Source organism: Budorcas taxicolor, chromosome 4 (genome assembly GCF_023091745.1).
Source record: "Budorcas taxicolor isolate Tak-1 chromosome 4, Takin1.1, whole genome shotgun sequence".
Classification (NCBI taxonomy): domain Eukaryota; kingdom Metazoa; phylum Chordata; class Mammalia; order Artiodactyla; family Bovidae; genus Budorcas; species Budorcas taxicolor.
This window is the reverse complement of record NC_068913.1, coordinates 117,452,665-117,477,939: the sequence shown is the minus strand read 5'-3', so window position 1 is coordinate 117,477,939 and position 25,275 is coordinate 117,452,665.

Here is a 25,275-nt window from a genome sequence, read left to right as displayed (position 1 = left end):
GGAAAGATTAAGGGCAGGAGGAGAAGAGGAGGACAGAGGATGAGATGGTTGGATGGCATCACCGACTCGATGGACATGGGTTTGGGTGGACTCCGGGAGTTGGTAATGGACAGGGAGGCCTGGCGTGCTGTGATTCATGGGGTCCCAAAGAGTCGGACACGACTGAGCGACTGAACTGAACTGACATACTACAATTTATAAAGTAGATAGGCAACAAGACCTACTGAACAGCACAGGGAACTATGACCAATCTCTTGAAAAAACCTATAATGAAAGAGTATGTGTAATTAAATCACTTTACTGTGTACCTGAAATTAACACATCGTAAATCAGCTAGACTTCAATAAAAGTTGTTTTAATTAAATTTTTTAAAAATTTAAAAAGTATGATGGAGATACTGAGACGGCATTATAACTGGGTCATGAAGGTAACGCAGACTTTCTAAGGGCCTAAGAATATGGGGAGGGAATGAGCAAGGTGTTAGATAACTTTCCTCTACCTCTGTTGACTGAACACAGATTTCTAGGCCCTTAGTCAAAAATAAATTCAGGTTTGGGGTCTACAAGATACAAGATGTGAGATTATTAAAACACCTCACTCGAGGTCCAGCTTTTGACTTAAATAATTTGAACAATCCAACATGCGAGATTTAGACCAGAAAAACAATTACTTCTCATTTATGGCCCTCTATTCCTGGAAGTTTAACTTATGCATGAGCTTATATTTGTTTTATGCATTTTACTGAGAAAACGAGGACAATTAAAATTTTAAAAATCAATAAAATGTATAAGCAAAATAACATAAATAGATTTTCACTAATATCCTGGAAGTCATTATAGCAATTTATGTTTTATGCATCCCATTAAACTTTCTAAAATTCTCCAGCACGATTTAGATTCTGGGTAGTAAAAAGAATTTACATTTTTTTAAATTTATATGGGTTTTCTTTCCTATTTCTTTCAGTAATTACCAACCAAAAAAGGAAGCCACTTGTTTAGCATGCAGAACTATGGCTGGCGGGACTTCTCTGCTGGTCCTGTGGCTAAGACTTAGTGATCTCAATGCAGGGGACCCGAGTTTGAACCCTGGTCAGGGAGCTAGGTCCCACTTGCTGAAACTAAGACCCAGTGCAATCGAAGGAATAAAAATAAATATTAAAGAACTATGATTGGCAAGTCAAACTCAGAAAGAAAGACAGATACCCTAGGACATCACTTATATGTGGAATCTAAAATGTGAAGCAAAGGAACTTATCTATGAAATACACACAGATGTAGAGAGGAGACTAATAGCTGCCAAAGGGGAGGAGGATGGGGAAGGGATGGATTGGGAGTCCGGGTTTAGCAGATGCAAACTAGTTCGTACAGAATGGACAAGCAACAAGGTCCTACCGTGTAGCCCAGGGAACTCTACTAGACACCCTGTGATAAACTATAATGGAACAGACTGTGAGAAGGAATGTGTGCACGTGTGTACAATGAACCACTTTGCTGTCGTCTAAAAATTAACACTACACGTTAAATCAGCTATGCTTCAGTAGAATAAATAAATGCATAAATAAAACAAAGTTCAGAGGATTCCCTCTGATGGGAGGAACCAGGCACTCCCACAGAGGATGGTGGATATTGTCAGCCGTCAGCAGCAGGGAAGCTGGGAACTCAGTCAAAGCTGTCTGCGGAGGTCCTGGTAGGCCCCGGGATCAGAACAGGGAGAAAGCCCTGAAACTCAAGCCACAGGACCAGCTGGAGCGATCCAGGAAGCAGGAGTCGTGACGGACACCTTCTCAGCTGAATTCCAGCTCTGGGATATGCCCGGTCCCAGCACAGCGATGGTGGTCACGAGGCAGAATGTGTGAGGGAGGAGAAAAGACAGGACGTGAACCAAGTTATGACAGCGATAAATCACCATTCACAAGCTTCGCGTGTGTCTGCAGCGCCCAGAGCAGCTTGTGAGTCACGGCGGATCTAACCATTAGGGGGGCGGCCCACAGAGAGGAAGCCGGTGATTCAGCTGCGTCCTCAAATCCAGGCGGGGAACCCTCTCACCCGCAAAAAGGAGGAGGAGGTCCTTAACCCCAGGGTGTAGACTGAGGAAAAGCTTGGAGAGTGGGTGAAATGCCTCGTGAAGGGAAGCTCCCAGATCTAAACAGGAAGGGGCAGGAAAGAGGGGGAAGGATCTAGGTGTTACACCTTGGAGAGGGGAGATCATTAAATTGGGCTTTGTTTTGTGTGTGTGTGAAAGGGAAAAAAAAAAGATCAAATGAGAGCCTTTAGATGTAACAGGATATGGTTGGTCAAAATGTGAATTTTGGAGAACATACATGGGGAAAAGGGAAGCAACAAGAAGAGGAAAAAGTGACAGAAGAGGGAAAAAAAACAAAACCACACACAAAACGAGACTCAAGAAGAGAGGTTCACAAAGATTTATCCAGTCTTGGGGAGGAGGAGATTAGGGGGAACAGGAACATTGGCAGGAACGGCATTGGTTGACCCTTGTTTCCTGGATGTGGTCCCAAAATGCAGAGGAACACTGTGTACTAAAAATTTGTAAAAAATAAAGTTAGGAGTAAGTCCAGTGAGCCGTCATTATAGAAACTTGATTCCACTGATTCTAGGGCTTCCAGTAGGTGAGGTCCCCCAAAGCGCTGATTCGGAAGTCGGGGCACTGAATTTATTGATGGGAAACACATGGGGAGTCCCAGTCCCAACAATAGCTGCATTAAGGTCCTGACAAACCAGCTTCACACATACAGCTGTCAAAATGAAAAGCAAGCACAATCTGAAGGCACTCGGGAACAACCCAAAGAGAGCAGACTTTGCAGGGGGCAAGGTCTGCGGTGATGGCTTCAGGTAGAAAGTGGCGGGGTTGGAGAGAGGGCGGATTCTAGAATTAGCAAAACCAGTGGGAGAGCCTCAAATTCCGTGCTAAGTGCTGCCCCAGCCATGTGAATTATAGGGGGATTCAAGTTGAGCTAATACGGATAATAGAGCACAAACAGGTAAGTTGCTGTTCACTTAACTGCCCGCTTCAGGGAGAATCCAGCATCTCCACCCAACGTTCACAAGGTCAAGCTAAAATTGAAAGTGACTCAACATAAAAAGAAACACGAAAACGTGACCCATCCTCAACAAAGACGCACAAGAAACACCGATCGGTCCCAAGACAACCCAGATGTTCGAAAGCAAGGATTTTAAAGCTGAGATTACAATGAGGCTCATTAATTAAAGGAAAATGGGCCTCGAGCAACAAATGAAAAGACAGCCGAACAAAGTGAGGATTCTAGAATGGAGAGTCCGGGCATCTGGGGCAAACCGCTGGAAATGCAGACAGTAAACTGGAGAACGCAGCGCACAGAGAGTGAAAACGGAGACAAAGCAGCGATCGGATCTGAAGGAGAGCGAGGAAAGAGGAACATCTGTGGAATGAGATCGTGTCTAACATACGTGTAATTGCCATCCCAACAAATCAGGAACAGGACAGAAAAAAGAAAAAAACACTTGAAGAAACAAAGGCTGCGATATTCCCGAATGTGGTGAATTTAAATATTCAAGATGATCTATGGCCCCATGGCAGGACACCTAGGAGGAGACTCATGCCCAGGCACGTAACACCCAAACAGTGAAAACCCAAGAGAAAGAGAAAATCCCGACAGCAGACGTAAAGACGGCACCTTCCACCCAGACATCGATGAATCGAGTGACTAGTCACGTCTCAGCAGGAAAAAAATGAGACCAGAATTCAGCTAACGCCACCTTTAAAGTGCTGAAGAGAAACCAAAATCTTACCCACTCAGAATTCTATAACCAGCAGAAAATATTTTTAAGACTAAAGACAGAGTAAAAATGCAGGTTGGCTCTAGCTAGCATTGTTGCGCAAAATGCATTCTTATTGAGCTAAAATACTTTCAGCTGAGTCTTTTTTTTTTTTTTCAATGCCCTAAAGAGAAGGTGACAAAAACCCAAGCCGAACTGAACCCACAGGCCGCATGTTTGCCGTTCCTGTCTTTCCATGAAGTGAGCTCCAGGAGTAGAAAGTAGACGCGGGTGGGAAGTAAGAAGCTAAGCTCATCAAAAAGAAACTCTTCATGCTTGCATTACTGTTGGTTCAAATTCTCAGCAGCTTTGGGTGTAACCTGAAACCTGCTCCCGCACATGGAGGGCAGGGAGAGACCCCAGAAAGAGGCAGGTCACTTCAGATCAGCAGGGGGCAGTTTTAAGAAGCAAGGGGACTTAGAGCTTGGGTGACCGGAAGACCAGCAGTATCTCTACACCCACTTACCAGCATCTGCAGACTTACAGAGAGGCCCTACTGGGTCCAGGCATGCAGGCCAGGTGGTCTCGAAACCACCTCACTCTCTCAAGCCTGCATCTTCGGAACGGCTCCCACCATGGGAATGGGAGGGGGAGTGGGCCGGGCTGGGGCTTCCACTGCAGTGGGACCAGAAGTCACATCCTCTTGATAACCTCTGTCAACAATTATAGCAATGCCTAGCATAAAGCAATCAAGAGTAGAGCTTTAGATACAGTAGTGCATGTAGTTCATGTCAATAAAATGTTTTCAATATAAAATTTATTTTTCTTTAAATATGCATGACATTGGAAATGTAATACTCCAGAGAGAAGGTCAGAAAACAGAATGTGAGGCCACCCTGCAGGCTTGAAGATGCTCACCCAGCATCGAGCAGTCTCGTCTAGGTACCACTGCTCTTATGTTTCAAACAGCAGTGATGAAAAGGATCAGTAATTAGTGCTGTAAGAAGTTAAAACAAGGGGAAAATTTTAAAACAACAAATTGCAGAATAATTTTGGAATACAGTTGAGCGACTGCATGTTAAAGTTTAAGTTGTCCATTCTGCAATACTAAGACTTATCAGTAACCTCCCCCTTTACCACAGAAGACCTTAGTATCCTTTAGACAGTGAAAAAGAAATTCAAACATCATGTGTAAATAATAAAGCTGCAGCTCTTCCTTCCATAAAGGTTATACTGGAGTTTGATAAGTCCCTCGTACAATGGTACAGGCATCTCCAATCTCTGGGATCTAATGCCTGAAGATTTGATGTGGTGCTGATGTGATAATAATAGAGATACAGTGCGCAATAAATGCAATGCCCTAGAATCAGGCTGAAACCATCACCCACCCCCACACATGGAAAAACTGTCTTCCGAGAAACCGGTCCCTGCTGCCTGAAAGGCAGCTGCAATGGTATGTAAGTTTTCAAAACCAACATTTTACATGTTCACATCATTTAGCAATACTACTACAAAATATATTCATTAAGCACTCAAAAAAAAAAATCCACAATACATTATGAGTATTGAGTAAGAATCACTGTCTCCTGGTTTTGAGCTGATCACAGTTACCAGTTTGTAGAGTTTCTTACTGTCTTTTCTCTTCATGTGTATTTCTAGGTAATTAGTATCATAGAGTGTATACCATTTGTATCTTAAAAAAATAAAAAAGCAAAAGAGTCTGGCACTTACTGACTTTCCAAAAAGTATCCAAATAGAGCTGGTGGAAGTCACCAAGCCCCGCCCCATGGATGGAGGGCCCTGCCCCTGCAGAACCACCCCAAGTAGGCTGCTCTATGGGTCTGTGGGCTGCACCCAAATGTCAGGCCTCCCACAAATATTTAGAACAACCCTAGCTGTTGACTGGTGCTTGACGGGTGCTTGATGGAAACGCTTATGGTGCCCAGCACCAGACCAGCATGGGGTGGGTGAGACAGTGCCGTCCCATGGGGACATTTTCCTTGCCCCGTCCCAGGTGACTGGTACTCCTAGAGCTCCCTCCTCAGGACCACTGGCTCCTGCCCAGACCAGGGATGGCAGTCGGACTGGCACCCTCTGTGATCCTTAGCAGCTATTAGCACATGTCGATGACCACCTCCCCGCCGCCCCCCACCCCAGTCAGGAGCAAGGAAGCTACAAAAAGGACCTTTCTTTTCCAGTTCTGGGGGGGTCAGTATTTGAGAAGGAACCTGGAGGTAAATAACACATCTCAGTCTGGCTAAACTCAACTGCTGAGTAGCCACCCCTTAAAAGAGGAAGACAGGAACAAACTGCCAAGCAGAAATGACTGTGACAGTAATCAGTAAATGGATAACACGCAGGAGAGTCCAACAGAAGAGCCTTCCTGAGAGCTTGAGGCGCTTCCTCCCAAGAGGTCGACGAGATGAACCCCCCCCCCCCCCACCGCCGCAACAGCACAGAAAATGGAAAGAAACTTACTCCAAACCTACAACTAAACAAAACTGATGTTAATGTTTCATGTTTCATTATAACTATTGCGTCTCATGCAGTCTGTCCAGTACTTTCCAGTGTCGACTGTCAACCCCTGCTCTGTAGGTGCCCCTCATTCTCTCCAAAACAGTCACCAATACTCCATCCCAGCCCCGCCTTTCACTGCTGCGACCTTCAAGACAAGCCACCAACGATTATACCATCTAAAAATGGCAGAGGCACTACAGTTTAACTGGATTCTTCTTGGAGGAAAAGGACTGGAATTTTTTTTTTTTTTCCCAGCAGATGGATAATCATAATGTCATGTTAGGCAGTGGGGACCATCAAAGACTCTAAGGCATGAAAACTGGTTATGACTAGAGCTGTGTTCTAGACAGCGCAGATCGCTAACCTCATATTGGGTTCATGGAACTCAGCTGGAGTTTGCCACTGTCCAAATGACTGACAATAACTGTGTATTGAATTAATATGGACGAAGTGTTTGTTAGACACCTGCTAGAGGCACAGGGAGATGCCTAAGTTATGACTAAAGGTTTTCTAGTACCTCCTAAAATGTTGCTGCGTGTTTGAACACTTCCCGCAAAGTTTTATTGGTGTCAACACCCTGCAGTATTGCCAAGAAGCCACTTTACCATTGGAACCGAAGGCATTTTTTTTTTTTAAGAAATTACTGAATGATTTTCCGAATGTCTCTACTACATATTCACTGATGAGTGAAACTTTCTTATTTTTAATAAGAAGTCTTATAATACCAGCTATCCCATATTAAAAAGGCATTTCCTAAGGATATTAAATAAATTGCAAAGTGTAACTACCTGAATCATAGTTAATGAGGACAGAGATCAAGATATGACTTGCTGATTCATATGTTTCACCCAGGCCCGAATGGGGTAGAAAATCCTGGTTATCCCTTAATTGAAACAAAAGTATTCAGTCCTAAACCCTTATCTTATGTAACTCAACAGACCAGGAGTCCCCTTATCCACAGATGAATCTAATATCATTACTCCCTCCAACTTCACATAGGGCCAGACCACAACAAACAGATGTTAGCGGGAACCATCTCAATAACACGCTCATAAACACACATGCTGCTCTCTGCGTAGAACAACGTAGAACCAAAAACAGGTGGAGCAAACACAAGGCAAAAGCTCAGCGCACAGATTCCGGGAACACATCAAGTCTAAGATCTAAAGTCCTTGCCTTCTTTCCATCAAGAAAAAAAATTAGCAATACTTCAAAATATTTTTAAAGCACGATTGATACACAGACGCCGGCACAGCTTCCCTGTGGAACCCGGGTAAGGAATTTCCCTGCAAACCAACCTAACCCGAGGCGAGGACAGACATGCAAGGCAGCAAAGAGGGCCATCGACCATGGCCAGGTAAGGCTGCGCGGTACATCTGACGGCTGTGGAACCCAGCCCTGCGCGGGTATCCGCTCCTCTGCGCGCAGAAAGGGATGCTTCCCGGGGCATGTCCCTCCGGCTCTGGGTTACTCGAGAGGTTCTGGAGGCTCCTCGGGTCCGGGCCCGCCCTCTTTTCTCCGAACATCAGTCGTTTCCTGGAAATCATCCCAGGCACTCAGCGGCCCATTCAAGTTAATTAAGCACCAACCAGAGCATGCGCCCCGGCCAAGCCCTGAAGGGGAAGCTCGGGCCCAGGGGGTCACGGGCCCTGCCTCCCCGCCCCTCGCCGACCTCTCCCGCTCCCCGAAAACCCGGTAATCCCGGGAAACGGCGGCTTCTGCCAGCGACCTGGCTGGCTGAGCCCCGGGCAGCCCGGAGCAGGAGAACCTACAGAGCCTGGCGTCGGCCCGGGGTCGACTGAACACCGTCCGTCCTCCCAACACCCCGCTCCGCGTCCTCCGACTGGACTCAAGAACCCCCTCCCCGACGGAGGAGGGGTAGGCGGCTCGGAATCCGCAAACCGGCGCGCGTCCACTCGCCCGCCAACTGCAGCCGCCACCTGCTCGCCAGGGCCCGCGCCAGCCCCGCCGTCGTGGGTCGCTTACCTTGTGGCTTTTCCCCCCCGGGGGACACCTGACGTTGTTGGAGGCTCCCGCTGTCTGATTCATGTCGGGAGGAACTTGGGAACCGGTGCTCTAGAACCTCTCCAAGTTCCTCGGCGCCTGGAGGGTGGCGAGGGGCGCGTCTCCCGGAGGCGAGGTGGGTCCTGGCAGTCCAGCCGCGTCCGGGCGGCGTCCCCCAGCCGCAGGTTTCCGAGGGACCCCTCGCCCAGGGAGGGTGAACGCTGCAAGCCCCGGAGCCGAAGAAGGAGAAGCAGCTGCTGGGATCCCAGAGGGAGCCGGGCCGGCGCCGGCGGCTCCGAGGGCGCTGTGCCCGGGGCTGCCTTCTCCGGGAAGCAGTCCAGGACTGTCCGGACCTGAGCGCCAGCAGATCCTAAAGGAGCTCCTGGGAGAGGCGAGGAGGTATGTGTGTGGGCAGCGGGGGCAGGCAGGACAGGCCCTGGCCGGAGAGAGGGGCCGCGGAGAGCCGCCGAAGCTCTAAAACCACGCGCCCCCACGCGCCCCGGGAGCTGAGCCGCCACTGCGAGGCGCGTGGCTCACGGGTCCGCGCGCGGCTCCTGCGCCGACCTTAGCACACACCTCCCGGCCCTCCTGCGCCGGGGCTGGAGCCGCAATCCGTGCGCACCCGCACACGCCCGGCCGGCGCGGGGGCGACTGAGACGGGCCACTCGGGCGGGCGCTCGCTCTCGCCTGCCTCTCCTGCCCCGGGTGCAGTCGCCAAAGCTTCCCGGGGTGGTCGGGAGGTGGCACGCGAGGCTCTGCCAGGCGCCTCTGCCCAGGGCAGGCGAGGAAGCGGAGGGGGAGCTGGGACGGGACCGGGCTCCCTGGCTGGCAGAGTCCGCCCCAGCCACAGCTCCGGACACGCGCTGCGCGGGGCGGGGGTCTGCGGTGACCCGCGCGGGCTTGTGGGGAGGGCGGCAGAGTGCACCCACCTCTCAATGCAGTGCCAGTATTTGCAGCTCCCCAAGGCTTTTCTTTGTATTTTCTTCTCTTCTCTTTTTTTTTTTTTTTTGACTCCCGGGAAGTCGCGATCTAATTAGGCAGCATTCGGGTAGAGATGCAAAATCCACCCTTGAGAAATAAAAAAATAGATATATATCAGGAGAGAGCAACTGCTCTATGAAGACTGCATTGCAACATTTTAGAATCCTAAGTCTGAACGGTGGACCATTAGGATACAGCTGTATTATTTAGCCAAATGTGAAGTTTCGTCTAGGTGTATCCAGGTGGGGGTGGAATATTCTAGTGGAAAATCCAGCCACATAATTCGGTTTCCCCAATCTCCCAACCTCACAGCCTTAGCGTTCTCCAGAAAGTGAAGGAAGAAATTGGTTTCACCTGTGGGAAGCAGCCTGTACAGGGGGTTGATTCCAGAAGCCCATGGTACCCTGGGCTAGAAAGCAGATTTCCATCTCAGGCGCTGGGTGATGTTCACTGCGTGCCTGCTATGACACTTCAGTCCTATCGCACTGTTTGTGACCCAATGGACTCCACTTCACCAGATTCCTCTGACCATGCGATTCTCCAGGCACAAATACTGGAGAGGGTTGTCATTCCCTTCTCCAGGGGATCTTCTCGACCCAGGGATGGAACCCAGGTCTCCAGCATGGCAGGCGGGTTCTCTCCTGTCTGAGCCACCAGGGAAGCCCGATGATGGTCGCTGTCATTTCTTTAATAGCCCCAAGTCCAAATAGGAATCATCTCCATCTTGTAAAGTAAGTCATCACTTAACCAATAAGTGATAAGCTATCACTTATCAAAGTACTGTCGCTTTTGCCCATTGACAAAGTTCAAAAAGTGACTTGTGGCGTCATTTCTGTTCTGCAAACGTGAAGGTGCATTTGGGGCGTCTGAGTACCTCAGTGGAAGCGGTTTGGTTGTGTAGGGCGATGTTGGTTTAGAATCTTGGCATTGCTTTCCCTAGTGCGTGTCTTTGGACAAATTATTGCTCCCAGTGATTTCACAGCTCTGAGGTAGGTGGTGGTGTGCTATTTTCCAAGTAAAGAAACTGGTTCCAAAATATCAATGTGTAGAAGGAGCTTGTTATTGTTTTCCAGTCGCTCAGTCGTGTCTGACTCTGCGATCCCCTGGACTGCAGCACTCCAGGCTCCTCCGTCCTGCTCTGTCTCCCACAGCTTGCTCAAACTCATGTCCACTGAGTCGGTGATGCCATCCAACCATCTCATCCTCTGTCGTCCCCTTCTCCTCCCACCTTCAATCTTTCCCAGCATCAGGGTCTTTTCCAGTGAGTCGGCTCTTCCCATCAGGTGGCCAAAGTATCGGAGCTTCAGCTTCAGAAGAGGCTTAGCAAGGCAGTAGACGGTCATCAGGGGGCAGGTGTCATTGTCACCACTGCCTGGAGTGACCGAGAGCATGTCACACGACTTATAGACACTGATGCTCTTTTCTGGAGGTAAAATCCGCAAGTGGGCGGCGCCCTGAGGCCACTTGGAGTTTCCTGCCCCACACTGCTCCTCTCAGCCTCTAGACATTCACCCAGGTTTGCTCTGAGTCCCCTGGGTTTATGCCTCCAGGGCTTTCTCTCTGGGGATGCAGCTCTCAGCCCCACCTCCCTGGATTCCCTCATCTCTGCAGAGTCCCGGGAAGCCCTGTGCCCTGGCACTGCCGTTCTCTTCTGGGTCCAAGAAGCATCGTCACTTTTCAGTGTATTCAGGTTTCTCTTGATGTGAGGATGGGCGCAGTGACGTCTAAGCTCTTTCCACGTTGGGGCTAAAGCCAGAAGTCTGAGTATACCTTTTTAGTCTCAGGGGGCTCCTGTTTTCTTTTGGTTTACTAATTCTTGCTTCAGTTTATCTCTCCTTCTCACATATTATCCTCTGAGCAGCAAGAAAAACCCAGGTGGTAACTTTTACAGTGCTCAAAAACCCATTTGGTTAAGAACCAAGTTTATTAGGTGACATTAGAAAACCTCTTCTGTTTTTGGTGTAAATTTAGATTATGATCTGCCCTTTCCATTGGAAGCATAGACATGATGTTTCCAATGGGATCATTGGGAGGCATGTCCGAAGCAGTCTTCTTTAACCCGCATCACTTAAAAAAATTTTTTTTTAATTGACGAATAGTTAGTTGATTTACAGTGTTCTGTTCATGCGTATTGTGCAATAAAGTTGTATCCTTTTTGTATTCTTTTCCATTAGGGTTTATCACAGGCTAGGGGATGCAGCTCCCTGTCTTGTTCAGCAGGACCTTGTTGTCTGTCTGCTCTCTATATATTAGTTTGCATCTGCTGATCTCAAACTCCCAATCCTTCCCTTTCCCACCCCTGTCCCACTCTGTTCTCTATGTCTGGGAGTCTATTTCTGTTTCATCGGTAGGTCCCTATCTGTCATGTTTTAGATCCCACGTACGAGTGCACATGATTATTTTTTAATGATTAATACGAAGGCTAGAAAACTCACTGCAGTGTGACCAGCCATACTAATGAATCATACTTGTTGGATAGTAAACTTTGGAGCTTACAGATCTGGCCGTATTCTTCATCATTTTTCAGTCCTGAATAAGCAATACGACACAGCAGATCATACTATGTCAGGCTTGAAGATCCCCTGGAGAAAGGATAGGCTACCCACTCCAGTATTCTTGGGCTTCCCTTGCGGCTCAGCTGGTAAAGAATCCTCCTGCAATGTGGGAGACCTGGGTTCAATCCCTGGGTTGGGAAGATGCCCTGGAGAAGGGAAAGGTGACTCACTCCAGTATTCTGGCCTGGAGAATCCCACGGACCGTATTATAGTCCATGAGGTTGCAAAGAGTCAGACACGACTGAGCGACTTTCACTTTTCGTGTCTCACGTGGTGGCCTTGAGGAAACTGGCTGACTCCGGCTACGGGAGAGACGCAGCTGCTGTGCTCCAGAATTCATCATGGAATTTGAGCGATAGCAAGCCTCCCTCTTCCCAGCTGCGAACAGAGTGTGCTGGGGATGGTAACATCTCTTGGAAGATCGGGGAACCTCACTGATAGCCATCTGTCGTTCAAAGATGCCCTGAAAAACATCTTTGGACCCTAAAAGCTCCAAGCTTCTCACCCTCACTCTCGCATTGTGGTCTATAGCTTCCAGGCCACCCTCTGTTTTCCTTCCCAGGGAAGGGGGTGTTTTCCCTCATCAAATTGTTCATGTTTAACAGTAACGTGGGGTTTGTTTGTTGAGGATTGGGACCAATGCACCTCCATTCCCCACTCTCCTGGTGTGTTTCGGGAATCATCTTCCAACTTACCTACTTGTGCTCAATAAGCCTTGATTTAGAGTCTATCTCTAGGGGCCCCCAGACTAAGACATGGGCTTCCCAGGTGGCTCAGAGGTAGTGAATCCGCCTACCAGGAGAGGCAGAAGACATTCAGTTCCTAGGTCGAGAAGATCCCCTGGAGGAGGAAGTGGCAGCCCACTCCAGTATTCTTGCCTGAGAAAATTCCATGGACAGAGGAGCCTGGCAGGCTACAGTCCATGGGGTCGCAAAAGAGTAGGACACGGCTGAGCAACTGAACACAAGCTAAGACGTATTAGGAAGTACCACCTAATAGCTCTAGCCTTCGTTTAGTTTTTATCATCTTATAAAACCACAGGATAGTTAGAGCTAGAAGAATTCTCAGAGGGGATGTAGCTCAGCACACCCACGTTTCATAGCAGGGAGAAAAATTGGTTCACCTCTCAGGAAAGGCAGAGAGGCAGGAGTGGAAGATGACTTCAGATAGTGATTGCGAACTTAAGTGTTATAGACTGATGCTCCGTGTTATGAAAGGAACCACGGTGCCTGAACAATGCAAAATAAGTTGAATTGGCAGCCCTCTTCCACCAGCGCAGATACTGGCAGAGCAAGCTGGAAATCCCAGGGCACAGAGCTAGGGATTTGTAGATCCCATGCCATGTGAGCAACGTCTGGAGTCTGGATAAAGAGAGCAGTTTACTCACCTGTGCACAGCTGTACTCGAGGTGCACGTAGAAGCTGGCATGAAGAGCACTGAGGAATTGCTATGTGCTTCTTAGCCACCATATGCTACCTGTTCATCTGTTACCCAATAAGCTTATGTGAATGGTTTTGACGTTTGCAGAGGTTGCATCATATTAGGAAAACCATGATCTCTTCCATTTCTTTGCCCCCAATAAACCACATGGTTAGTCACGCTCAGTCGTGACTGACTCTTTACAACCCCTTGGACTGTAGCACAGCAGACTCCTCTGTCCATAGAATTCTCCTGGCAAGAAATCTAGAGTGGGTTGCCATTCCCTTCTCCAGGGGATCTTCCCAACCCAGGGACTGAACCCAGGTCTCCTGCATTGCAGGCAGATTCTTTACTATCTGAGCCACCTGGGAAGCCCAAGAACACTGGGGTAAGTAGCCTATCCCGGTGGCGCAGAGGTTAAAGCGTCTGCCTGCGATGTGGGAGACCTGGGTTCGATCCCTGGGTCAGGAAGATCCCCTGGAGAAGAAAATGGCAACCCACTCCACTATTCTTGCCTGGAGAATCCCATGGACGGAGGAGCTTGGTGGGCTACAGTGCACTGGTCGTAAAGAGTCGGACATGACTGAGCAACTTCACTTTCACTTCACTTTCTCCAGGGGAACTTCCCGACCCAGGAATTGAACCGGGGTCTCCTGCATTGCAGGTGGATTCTTTACTGTCTAAGCCACTAGGGAAGCCGCAATAAACCATGCAACTGTGACTGAGTGAATCCTTTCCCACAGCTTTTTCCTTGAAGAATGAAATCCCAAATCACCGTTCATTTGTATCAGTCTGATTGTTCGGCGCTCCTGAGAATGTACAGGTGCCTTTTGAACTGATTGTGTAAAGTCACTCAAGGTACTAGATTATTATTTCTGAAACTTTACAAAATGCTTGTATCACCGAGTCCCTTCTCTGGGTCTTATTTTATTTAGGGATTGTAATCATGCCAGGTGAACTCAGCACAGTGACAGAGCATATTGGCACCTTGTTTTTCTTTACAAAGGGCTTTTCATCTGCTGTCCTTCTGTGCCCCCTAACTGGGTCTGCCAACTTTCATTTTCTCTTTTTTTTTTTTGCCCCTGGACATGTGGGATCTTAGTTCCCTGACCAGGGATTGAACCCACAGCCCCTGCACTGGGTGAACAGAGTCTTAACCACTGACCGCCAGGGAAGGCCTTCATGTTCTTCCTGGCAGCCCCCACACCTTCCTTTCCCAAGGCTGCCCCTCGGGTGGCTGCGTCCCACATCTGGACCAGCTTCGCTCATCCCTTCCGGCCCTCACTCTGCCGCCTCTTCTTCAAAACCCTGACACGTGCTCTGTTTCTGCACACGTGGAGCAGCCCCCCTAATGTATTGACTCCAGTACATTGATTCCCCAGGAATTCTTTGTGACATTGTGGTATAATGGTGTGTGTGTGTATATAATATAGACATAGAGAGATACGTAGATGTGTGTGTATGATTTCCTATAATCTTAAAATTCAAGAATCTGCATGTCTTAAAGTCATTGTCACTGTCCCTACCAGAGAAGCTGAACTATTTCAGTGCAGAGACGTAGAAACTGCTGTCCATGATATATGCTTTTTGGGGGAAATAAATGAATTGTTCCATTTTGGGGGGAAAAAAAAAAGTCAATGAGACCCTCTCTTTTGATATTGGTGGATCTGGCTGGACTTCTAGTTCAGATAGTGATTTTTTAAATTATAGTCAAAGGCCTCATTAGATGGAATGTTACTAACTTGGCAGAAATCTGAGCTGTTTTACTTTTGTGTCTTCTGTGATGAAGAGGTTGACTAAGCAAGTCAATAGTGCAAGTGAAACCAAGTCCTTAAGAGACATAACAACTATTTCAGCTAGTGTAGCACATCAGCCACCTTTCTTATCCTGGTGAAATACACATGCCATGAAATTTACCGTCTTAACCACTTTAAGAATACGAGTCAGCATATATGCATTAATATACAATGTTTGCTTTCCTCCTTCTGACTTTCTTCACTCTGTATGACAGACTCTAGGACCGTCCACACCTCTGCCAGTGACCGTATTTCTTTCCTTTTAGTAGCTGAGTGATATTCCACTTCAGGCATGTGCCGCCTCCTCTTTATCCATCCATCCATCACAGACATTCAGGTTGTTCCTATGTCCTGGCAGGAAGCTCAGCTCAGTGCTCTGTGATGACCTGCAGGGGTGGGGTGGGAGGGAGGCTTAACATGGAGGGGGTATATGCAAGCAGATTGCTGATTCACTTCATTGTACAGCAGAAATTAACACAGTCTTGTAAAGCAAGTATATTCAATTAAAAAATGAAACTGGAAAAGAAATATACAATTCAGTAGCCTTAAGTGCATTTATTGATGCTTTGGAACTGTGGTGCTGGAGAAGACTCTTGAGAGTCCCTTGGACAGCAAGAAGATCCAACCAGTCCATCCTAAAGAAAATCAGTCCTGTATATTCATTGGAAGGACTGATGCTGAAGCTGAAACTCCAATCCTTTGGCCACCTGATGCGAAGAGCCGACTCATTTGAAAAGACCCTGATGCTGGGGAAGATTGAAGGCAGGAGGGGAAGGGGACAACAGAGGATGAGATGGTTGGATGGCATCACTGACTCAATGGACATGAATTTGAGCAAGCTCCGGGAGTTGGTGAAGGACAGGGAAGCCTGGCGTGCTGCAGTCCGTGGGGTCGTGAAGAGTCGGACACAACTGAGCAACTGAACGAAGTGAAGTGCCTTCACAGTGTTGTACAAACATGGCTACCATCTAGTTCCGGAACTTTTCCATCACGCCTCGTGGAAACCCTGTCCTGGTTGTAAAGACCCTCTCTTGGAAACCCGAGAGTATTCACCACAGCATTGTTTGTGATGGCGTGGAGCTGTGGCCTTTACTAAGGAGAGTAAATCAGGAGAACGTGTGGCCTCACTGGGTAAACCAACGCTTTGCTTGACTGTCAGACAAATTCCTTCTCCTGCAGAGATTGTAGACATCACTTGTCCACGTTCCTTCTTAATGGCTGGTGCTGGATGAGCACCCAGAGTCTTGCTATGCTTACAGATGATTGCCAAAAGAGTAGCTTAGCCCAGCCAAGAGTTTTGTTTTGATTTCCACAAAGTCTCCTGTGGGCAGCATGATGACTCAGAGACTCAGCTGTTTTCACTGTGCTGCTCTGCTCCTCCGCGTTGGGCTTGCAGGCCCGGCAGCTGGAACCAGAGGGCTGCGTGCAGGCGCCTGCCTCCTTGGAGAGGGGCGTTCCATTTCTGCTCAGAATCCACGGGCCAGAGTTAGGCCTGCGGTCCCAACTGCCTGCGCACCTGCGTGAGAGCTGGGGATTGTATTCTTTTGTGTGCTCAGAAAGGAAGCAAAGCAGACAGTGGGGGCGGGGGTAAGCAAAGGCTCCCACAACAGAAATCTTGAATCCAGGTTCTTCCTCCATAATAAGGCCACGTTTGGGTCACCTATCATCACATATGTTCACTGTCATATGCGGGGTGCAGGCCTTCAGAGCCATCCATGCAGGAATTGGGGGGGCGGGGCTGCTGTGGGTACCGGGCAGGTCAAGATTGCAGGCAGGAGGAACCTGTGCCCTTTGTCTTGAGGACTCAGGAGGATTTCAAGAGATAAGAAAAACACTTCAGTTGATTCCCAGGTGGCTCAGACGGTAAAGAACCTGCCTGCAATGCGGGAGACACAGGTTCCGTCCCTGGATCCAGAAGATTCCCTGGAGAAGGGAATGGCAACCCATTCCAGTATTCTTGCCTGGGAAATCCCATGGACAGAGGAGCCTGGTGGGCTACAATCCATGGGGTCACAAAGAGTTGAGCTCGACTGAGTGGCTAACACTTTGAGTCCTCCGCTTCTTTCACTTCAGGTTATTCCAAGCCATGGGCATCATTGAAGGGAACGTGGGAGGGGAGGAAAACCTTGGCTTGGTTAACCCAGCAGGCCTGTCTAATCCTTGCAAAATGGTTCTGTAGCAAAAGAGCTGATTGGATCTTTGAATGCTTGACCACAGAGCTTGGACTAGATCTCACAGTTGATAGGTTTGCTAGCCACTCATTCTGAGCAGGAAGGAGGAACGTGCTATTTGAATTCTCTAGAACCAATTTCACCCTCCATTTGTACTTGCAGATTCAGCTTCAATCCTGTTTTCTTACGTCTTAAAGTTCAACAGCAAGCGCTCAGGAGGTAGTGGCTGTGCCTTTGTGCCTGGGGTTTTCTAAGACTAACCACCTGGTGAATTTCCTCAATATGCTGTTCAGGGATGTTCTTATCTCTGGAAAACCAGAGACACAGTCACGGCCTCAGTGAGCCATGGTAGAGCCACAGACGCTAGAATTATTAATGGGATGGGGCTTGGCGATGCTTGTCATCTTGAGGTGCCCAGGATATTCTCTGTGTGGCTCAGAGGACTTGTAGCCCTTACTTTGGTATGTACAGGTACACTGTCCACGACAATATGTTTTAAAAAAAAGTTGAGTATTCACTGAATACAATATTTTTGAAATAACTTCATCTTTCAAAATAAAATGCATGTTCTTTTTTAATTTTGTGAAGTATTGTTGACTCACAATGGAGTGTTAATTTCTGCTGTACAGCAGAGTGACTCAGTGATACGCATATACATTATTTTTCGTATTCTTTTCCACGATGCTTTATGTGTTCAGTGTGTGTGCGCTCAGTCGTGTCCCACTCTTTGCAAATCCATGGACTGCAGCCTGCCAGGCTCCTCTCGCCCATGGACTTTTTCAGGCAGGAACACTGGACTGAGTTGCCTTTTCCTGTGCCAGTGAATCTTCCAGACCCAGGGATCAAGCCTGAATCTCTTACATCTCCTGTGTTGGCAAGCAGACTCTTTACCACCAGGCATCACCTGGGAAGCCCCATTTTAAAAAATTATTTTTTTTAATTTATTGAAGTATAGTTGCTTCACAATGTTGTGTTAATTTCTGCTTACAGCAAATGACTGTTATACACATATACATCCTTTTCATGATGGTTTATCACAGGATGCTGAGTCTTGTTCCTTGCGCTCTGCAGTAGGACCTTGCTGTTTCCAAAACTCATGCTTTTGAAAAGCAAGTAAATGAATAGAATACCAGCCCATCACTGTTGAATTATCCTGTGTTCACTTGGGATGGAAGTTGTAAGGGGTTCAATGAAAGCACTTTACTTGGATGAGAACCCCGAACGTTTTTGCCCTCTCCCATGGCATTGTTAATAACCTAATAGGGTCATCATTAGGTTCTCAAAGAGCAGGCAACTTTTTGTCATCGTCCCCCGCCCCGGCTCGTTCTAAAGAAAACAGTAAAATCATGAGCATTTAGGTGACATCCAAGCTCCTTTTTCTCTGTGAAATGTTTACGTTCTTCACGATTCTGTGTATAAATAGTCAAGGTCCAAAGCCGAGGGGCCAAATAGGCACCATCTGAGGATGACACCTGTGAGAGGAGGTGGCACACGAGGGGAGAAGTTGGGATGCAGGTGTGTCTGTATAATAGCGTCTCCTTAAAGAACCGAAGCAAGTATGACAACATGTTACCGTTGGATTAATAGCCCACAGAATGCCTGTTAGCACCCGAACACTTCCTTTTGTTTGGAATAATTTATAATTAAGTAGAGAGTTGTAAAATAAAGCCGCGGTGAAATCACAGTCTCAGAGACCATTATGAGGAGTTTTGATTCATTTAAATACAGTTGAGTGAACACGGTAATAATATGGATTCAGGTGTAGTATGTAGTCTTTATTGAGAAATTATATTTTGAAGCGATCACACAGGAAAATGTAAGCTCAACCAACATTCTGTTCACAATGGTATTACTCAAAAGTCTTTCCACTCAGTCCCAAGAAGCGTTGTTCTTAAGTGTAGGGACAGTTCAAAATTCATGTGTCGTTCTTTTAATTAACTTGGTTGCTGGAGGTAATCACACTCCAGCTTCAGACGGACCAGCGGGATGGGACCTGTGTACCGAAAACTAGGATCACCTAGTCAACTCACTGAGAGGAGATTGAATCCAGCCCCGCCTTATCTACATGTCTAGTGACTAATTCAGATCTTTGGGGAGCATGAAAGTGGTACAGGAATCTAAAGATCAGTGCACTCAAATCGGTCCCCCTTTCTGATTTCCTGGCTTCACCAGCTGCTTATCACTCTTCTCCACTATTACACACCCAAGGCAAAATCTTCTACAGTCAGTTCCTATCATTTGCAGTGGTGCGTTCTGTAAAGTCTCACACACTGAATTAGCAAACATTCAACCACCGCTCCTGGAAGAAACCCAGCTTTGGTTCCTTGCGAGCCTCTGGTCACCACCTTTTCGTTAACCATTCAACACAGGCCTTCTGTTACGTGTCCCCTGTTTAAGGACACTGTATGGAACACATGCCATTGCTTTATCAACACTGAGCACGAGGCCCAAGCTGCAGAAGTCATGTTCATCTCACACAGGGGTTACTCCGTGAGGCCCTCATATTTGGGGCCATGGATGACACCGCTGCACTGCACTTAAGGACCCTCTTTCCAGCAGCAGAATCATGAAGGAAAACCCCACAAAATGTGATAACCATAGCAGGAGATCACCATGAAAAGGGCCCTGGTTTCCAGTCTGAGCTGTTGACCACCTCCAGGAACGTACATGACAGCCGAGGATCCTCACCCCTTGGTGGAGGTTTGTGAGTGACTTCAGAGGTGGTGCAAGAATTGATCTTGGGTTTGCAGGTGGATTTCAGCCAGTCAGTGAATTTGCAGATACAAAATCTATAAACCATGAAGTACAGGGGTGACTGTCCTTGGCAAACGCAGCTCCAGCCTAGTGACCTCTGGAAGTAGCCCTTGTGTGTGTCTGTCTGTCTAGATGTAGGTGCAAATGTCAGGGTAGATGGGGATGTGGATGTAAGTGTGGATATGTCAAACTTGAAAAGCAGAAGCGCCTGGTGCACACCAGGGATAATGCATCTTGCAGCCTTTTTTTCTGTTTGGTAGCGACGATCCTTCTCTGGTCAAAAGATGAAACCAAGTCCTCTCCAAGCCCAGGGACCAGCTCTCAGTCCCTCGCCTGTCTGGACACACTGCTGCTGCGAGGACTTGGGCTCCATGGTGCTGTCCATCTGGAAAACTCCTCCTTCCCTCCTCCTACAGCTGGCCCCTTCCTCGTCTCAGCATCTCGAATTCAGCCTTGCTTCCTCAGCGCCCTTCTCTGGCCAACCTTATTAATCTGGTTGACCCTGCCCGCTAAGCCCCAGCACACCCACTTGTTGCCTCCCTGGTGGCACTTTCCACAGTCAGCTTCTCTAGGTCTGTTTTGCACCGACCCTCTGCCTCGAGCGTCCCTAATGCACAACGGGCAGGGCGTGCTTGTTGAATGAGTGGTGGGATGAAGGATGCTGAAGATGGCCAGGTTGGTCCAAAGTCGCACAGATGGGTCATCTCCTGGTTCCCAGCTTGAGAGGGAGTTCAGGCATAGCCAACTGTTGCCTTGTGGTATTAACTGGGTTTCTGGCTGAGGCGGATGCATGTAAATTACACACAGGAAGGGAAACGCCAGTGATCCGTCACTATGGTCTTCACGGGTCTGAAGAGTCTCCATTTCCACGAGGATCTCCAAACCGTGGAAGCCAAGTGAGGGGAGATGAGCAGTCCACCCACCTGGGTCATACAAAATAGCCAATCGTGTAACTGTTCTAGAGACTGAGGCCTCAAATTTTAGGTAGCTACATGGCTGCTTCCACTTTTTATCTTTTTAGATTTCTTTTTTAAATGTGAACCATTTTTCATTTGTTACAGTATCACTGCTGTTTTATGTCTTGGTCTTTGGCTGTGGACAGAGGTGCCTGGCGGGCTACAGTCCATGGGCCACAAAGAGTCAGACTCGACTGAGCTACTAAGCACAACCCAGCATGTGTGGGCTCTTAGCCCCCTGACCAGCAGCTGAACGGGCACCCCCTGCTGAAAGTCGACGTCTTAACTGCTGGACCACCTGCGAAGCCTCTCTTGTTTTGTTTTGTTTGACAAGAGGCTTTCCTGGCTTGTTCAGGTGATGTGAATTGGCCAGTAGTTCACAATAACCGAGTCTGGTTTAAGTCTTCCATGATGTGGCGCCAGTCGCGTGACCCCTTGTCCTCTGTTTCCCTGAAACACACTTCTTTCCTGGTAGGGTGACTGGCCCCGCGTCTGGAGAACACGTGGCCTGTGGTTCAGACCCTGCACCTTTGGTTATGCTGGCCCTCCTGCCTGCAGGCTTCACGCACATCTCTGATCAGTGTCCTTGCTTCCAAAAGAGGTGAATTCTCACCTCCATGAAGCCGTGGAGGACACACTAGGCCACACTCATCTCACACTCTTCCTAGATGCTACAAGTGTTCAGTTTTCTCTTCTGTTCAATTATTAGCTGCTTCTATCAGCAGAGCATCTAAAATTTTCTAGTACAAAGCATGGATTCAATAATGCATGTTGACTGTTTAGAGGTTAAATCACATGAAGTCTGAGGCCTCCTCTCTCTCTTTCTCTGCCTTATATACACACACAGGATATGTGAAGATAACATATAATTAACACCAGTTGTTTTTCAACACTTTTTTTGTCACCTGCTAATTCAATAAATAATTATTGAATGTTTATGATGTGTCAGGCCTTGGAGATGCAGCAGTGAAAAAATAGGGGAAAAAACCCTCTGTTCTCATTTAGTTTTGTCTATTAGTAGGGAGAGAGAGATTAAAAAATAAGCTTGATATTTTATATGTCATATCTCAATAAATGCCATGAGATAGTGCAGGGAAGGGCTGTGGGGTATGCAGGGGTTGGGTGGAGAGAGCCTCACTGAGAAAATGCTGCTTGAGTGAAGACATGAGGAGGAGAGAGAGTCTGTGGCCGTCCGTGGGCAGAGTCCTGGACGTAGCGACACCAGGTGCAAAGGCCCCAAGGCAGCGCTGTGCCCGGAGTGCCTGAGAGGTGAGGGGGCCAGTGCAGGGACTGAGGAGAGCCATGGGGTAGACAGGTGACTGGGTGAGCTCTGTACAGTCACTGGGCTCTCTGTAAAGTTGGTGTAGCTTTTCTCTGAACCAGATGCTATGTTGTTGGAGTTATTGAGCAGTGGGTGACTCAATGTTACTGTTTTAAATAGTTGACTTGGCTACTGGGTTGAGATTTAGGTGTAGAGGTTTAAGAGCAGTTGCCTTATAAGTTATTAGAAAACTGTTGTGGGCATCCAGGCAAAGCCTTTGGGGGTCACGGTGGTGGGTTGGCAGAAATCAGCAGATTCTGAGGGCACAGCACTTTTTGGGGGGGACAGGGCTGCACCATAAGATCTGTGATCTAAGAATCTTAGATCCCCAGGCAGGGGTTGAACCCAGGCTCCCAGTGGAAACACAGAGTCCTAATCACCGGATCACCAGGGAATCCCCATGAGGGCCCAGCAGTTACAGCACAGAACTTAAAGATTTTCTACCAGAAATTCTGGGGTTGGGGGTGGGGAGAGGAATCAAGGCTGACCTCCAGTGTTTCACGGGACGAGCAGGTTGAGGGTGGCCGACCAAAAGTCTGGTTGGGTTTGAGATGCCTATGAAACAACCAGGCAATGGGATATTCTAAATCCACACTTTAGGGGAGAGGGACCCGCCTGGAGACACCAAATTGGAAGCAGCTGCTATGTGGATGCTTCTTGATGTTATGAGGCTGGACCACATCACTGTGGGAGTGAGCCTCAGTCCTGCTCATGCACCCATAGACAGGGAACTCCAGGAGAAGCAGCTGGAACATTAGCCCTGATGTACCCCCAAGTCTTCACAATTCCCTCAGCACGTAGTAGCTGCTCAATAAAATTTACTGCCCAAGCGGTAATTGACAGGATTTGTCCAATACGACCTGGCCGTAGTTTAGGCATTGAAATATCCTAATTTCTAGTCCAAGGCTCTCCTGCTGTCCTTTACTCCCCGATCAAATTTAACTCTCATTATTTTTCTCACAATAAGCACATCGGTGCATTACACTTCTATTCTAGTTTCTTTATTAAATTGCAGTTTAGCCAAGTTGCTATGTTTAAATAAAATTTTCTTAATCTTATGATGCCTTTAAAACTAGTTAACTGCATTTTTTCCTTCTATTTTAAGAACAAATGAAGACATGAAATAATTTTCTCAATGAATCCAATTTTTAAAAGGGAGAGTAAGAATTTTTTAAAATTCAATAACAATGCTTTTTACCCGTTCCGTTGAATTACAACAGTATTCAACCCTTTAAAAATCTGATTGTTATAGATTTTTCTCTGTCGTTATAAATGACATGCTATATTAGACACTTAAAAGCCTGAGAAAACATAAAGTTCCATCATGATTTGTGTCAAATAAATTTTATAATAAAAAGGAATAATAGGTAGAGGGAATGGGTTCTTAATATAATGTACATTTTAAAAAATATAAGTTAAATTAGATTTAGGGTTGCATTAAATCCAACTGAATCTTGCCGTCAGCACTAACATAGAGGAGCAATTTCCTTTTGAATGTACAGGTGAGTTACTGTGCGTACAAAATGTTTGTTGTTGTTGAGTCGCTAAATCATGTCCAATTCTTTTGCCACCCCATAGACTGTAGCCCTCCAGGCTCCTCTGTCCATGGAATCTCCTAGGCAAGAACACTGGAGTGGGCTGCCCTTCCCCTCTTCGGAGAATCGCCCCAACCCACCTCCTGCATTGGCAGGCGGATCCTTTAACGCGGAGTCCAGGGAAGCCCCACGTTACTAAATTAGGAAAGCCCTAGCTCCGGCTTCTTGTCCTGACTCTGGCTCTTCTCCATCTGAGTGAAAACCACCCTTCACACGTTTTTACCCCCTGTCCCCTAGTGACTCTGGAATTGTCACTGTTTTCTGTTCTCTTTTTCTTTAGGGCAGAACCTACAAGATGGGAGATTTTTTCCTGAAAACGGCCCTGTGGTGCCACTTACACTTGCCTTGGAGAATGTAGACCCCCCCAAACGCTGCTGGTGTGGACATCAGTTCTTCTCTGACAGAAGACGCCAGGCCGGCGGGTTTTGTTGGGGAAATGTGCCCCCTGGGCCCCACCCTGGGAGGGAGGAAGTGCCCTGGGACCCAGTGGCTACTTGAGCCTTAGCAGCAGACAGTGCTAGAACTTTCTGTGAAGGGTCGGATGTGAAGGGCTGAAGCCCTCTGCCCACGAATGTCTCCCTCTCTGGTCTGATGTTTCTGCATTCGAGATGTATGGGAAGTCCCCTACACAGAACTTTCCAAGATGTGGACCCGCGTGCCCACGTCTCATCGTCTACCTCACATGTCTGGCATGCTGTACAAGTGGCTGTGCTTCTGTGTAATTTGCTGCACAGTCCCCGGTGGCGCTGGTGGTAACGCATCCGCCTGCCAATGCAGGAGACGCAAGAGACCCAGCTTCGATCCCTGGGTGGGGAAGAGTCCCTGGGGAAGGAAGTGGCAACCCACTCCCACCATCCTTGCCTGGAAAATTCCATGGAGAGAGGAGCCTGGTGGGCTACAGTCCACGGGGTTGCAAAGAATTGGACACAACTAAGCGCGTGTACACACCCACAGACACGGAGAGACTACGGGAGTGCAGGATATTTATTTCAAGTCCACGTGTCTCAGTTCAGTTCACTTCAGTCGCTCAGTCGTGTCCGACTCTTTGCGACCCCATGGACTGCAGCACGCCAGGCCTCCCTGTCCATCCCCAACTCTTGGAGCTTGATTGTACTGCATTGCTGTACTTTTCAAGGTGTTGCCCTGTAAGATCAAAAAGGTTTTATCTTTGTGTCTGATTGTTTTCATCTGTTATTTATATGAAAATTGTTATAAACCTATTGCAGTACAGTACTGCATGGCTGATGCTGTTAGTTGGGTACCTGAGCAAACTTTGTTGGGATTAACCAACAAAACTAAACTTATGTATGTGCTCTTGGAATGGAACTCAGTCATGAGTAGGGGATTACTGTCTTCCTTTGCAATCCATAAAGTGACAAACCTGAAGGGAAGGTTTCTAGGAAGGCTGTCACCTTATAGTGACGTGTCTCCGTCTCGTGACATCATTGATGCTT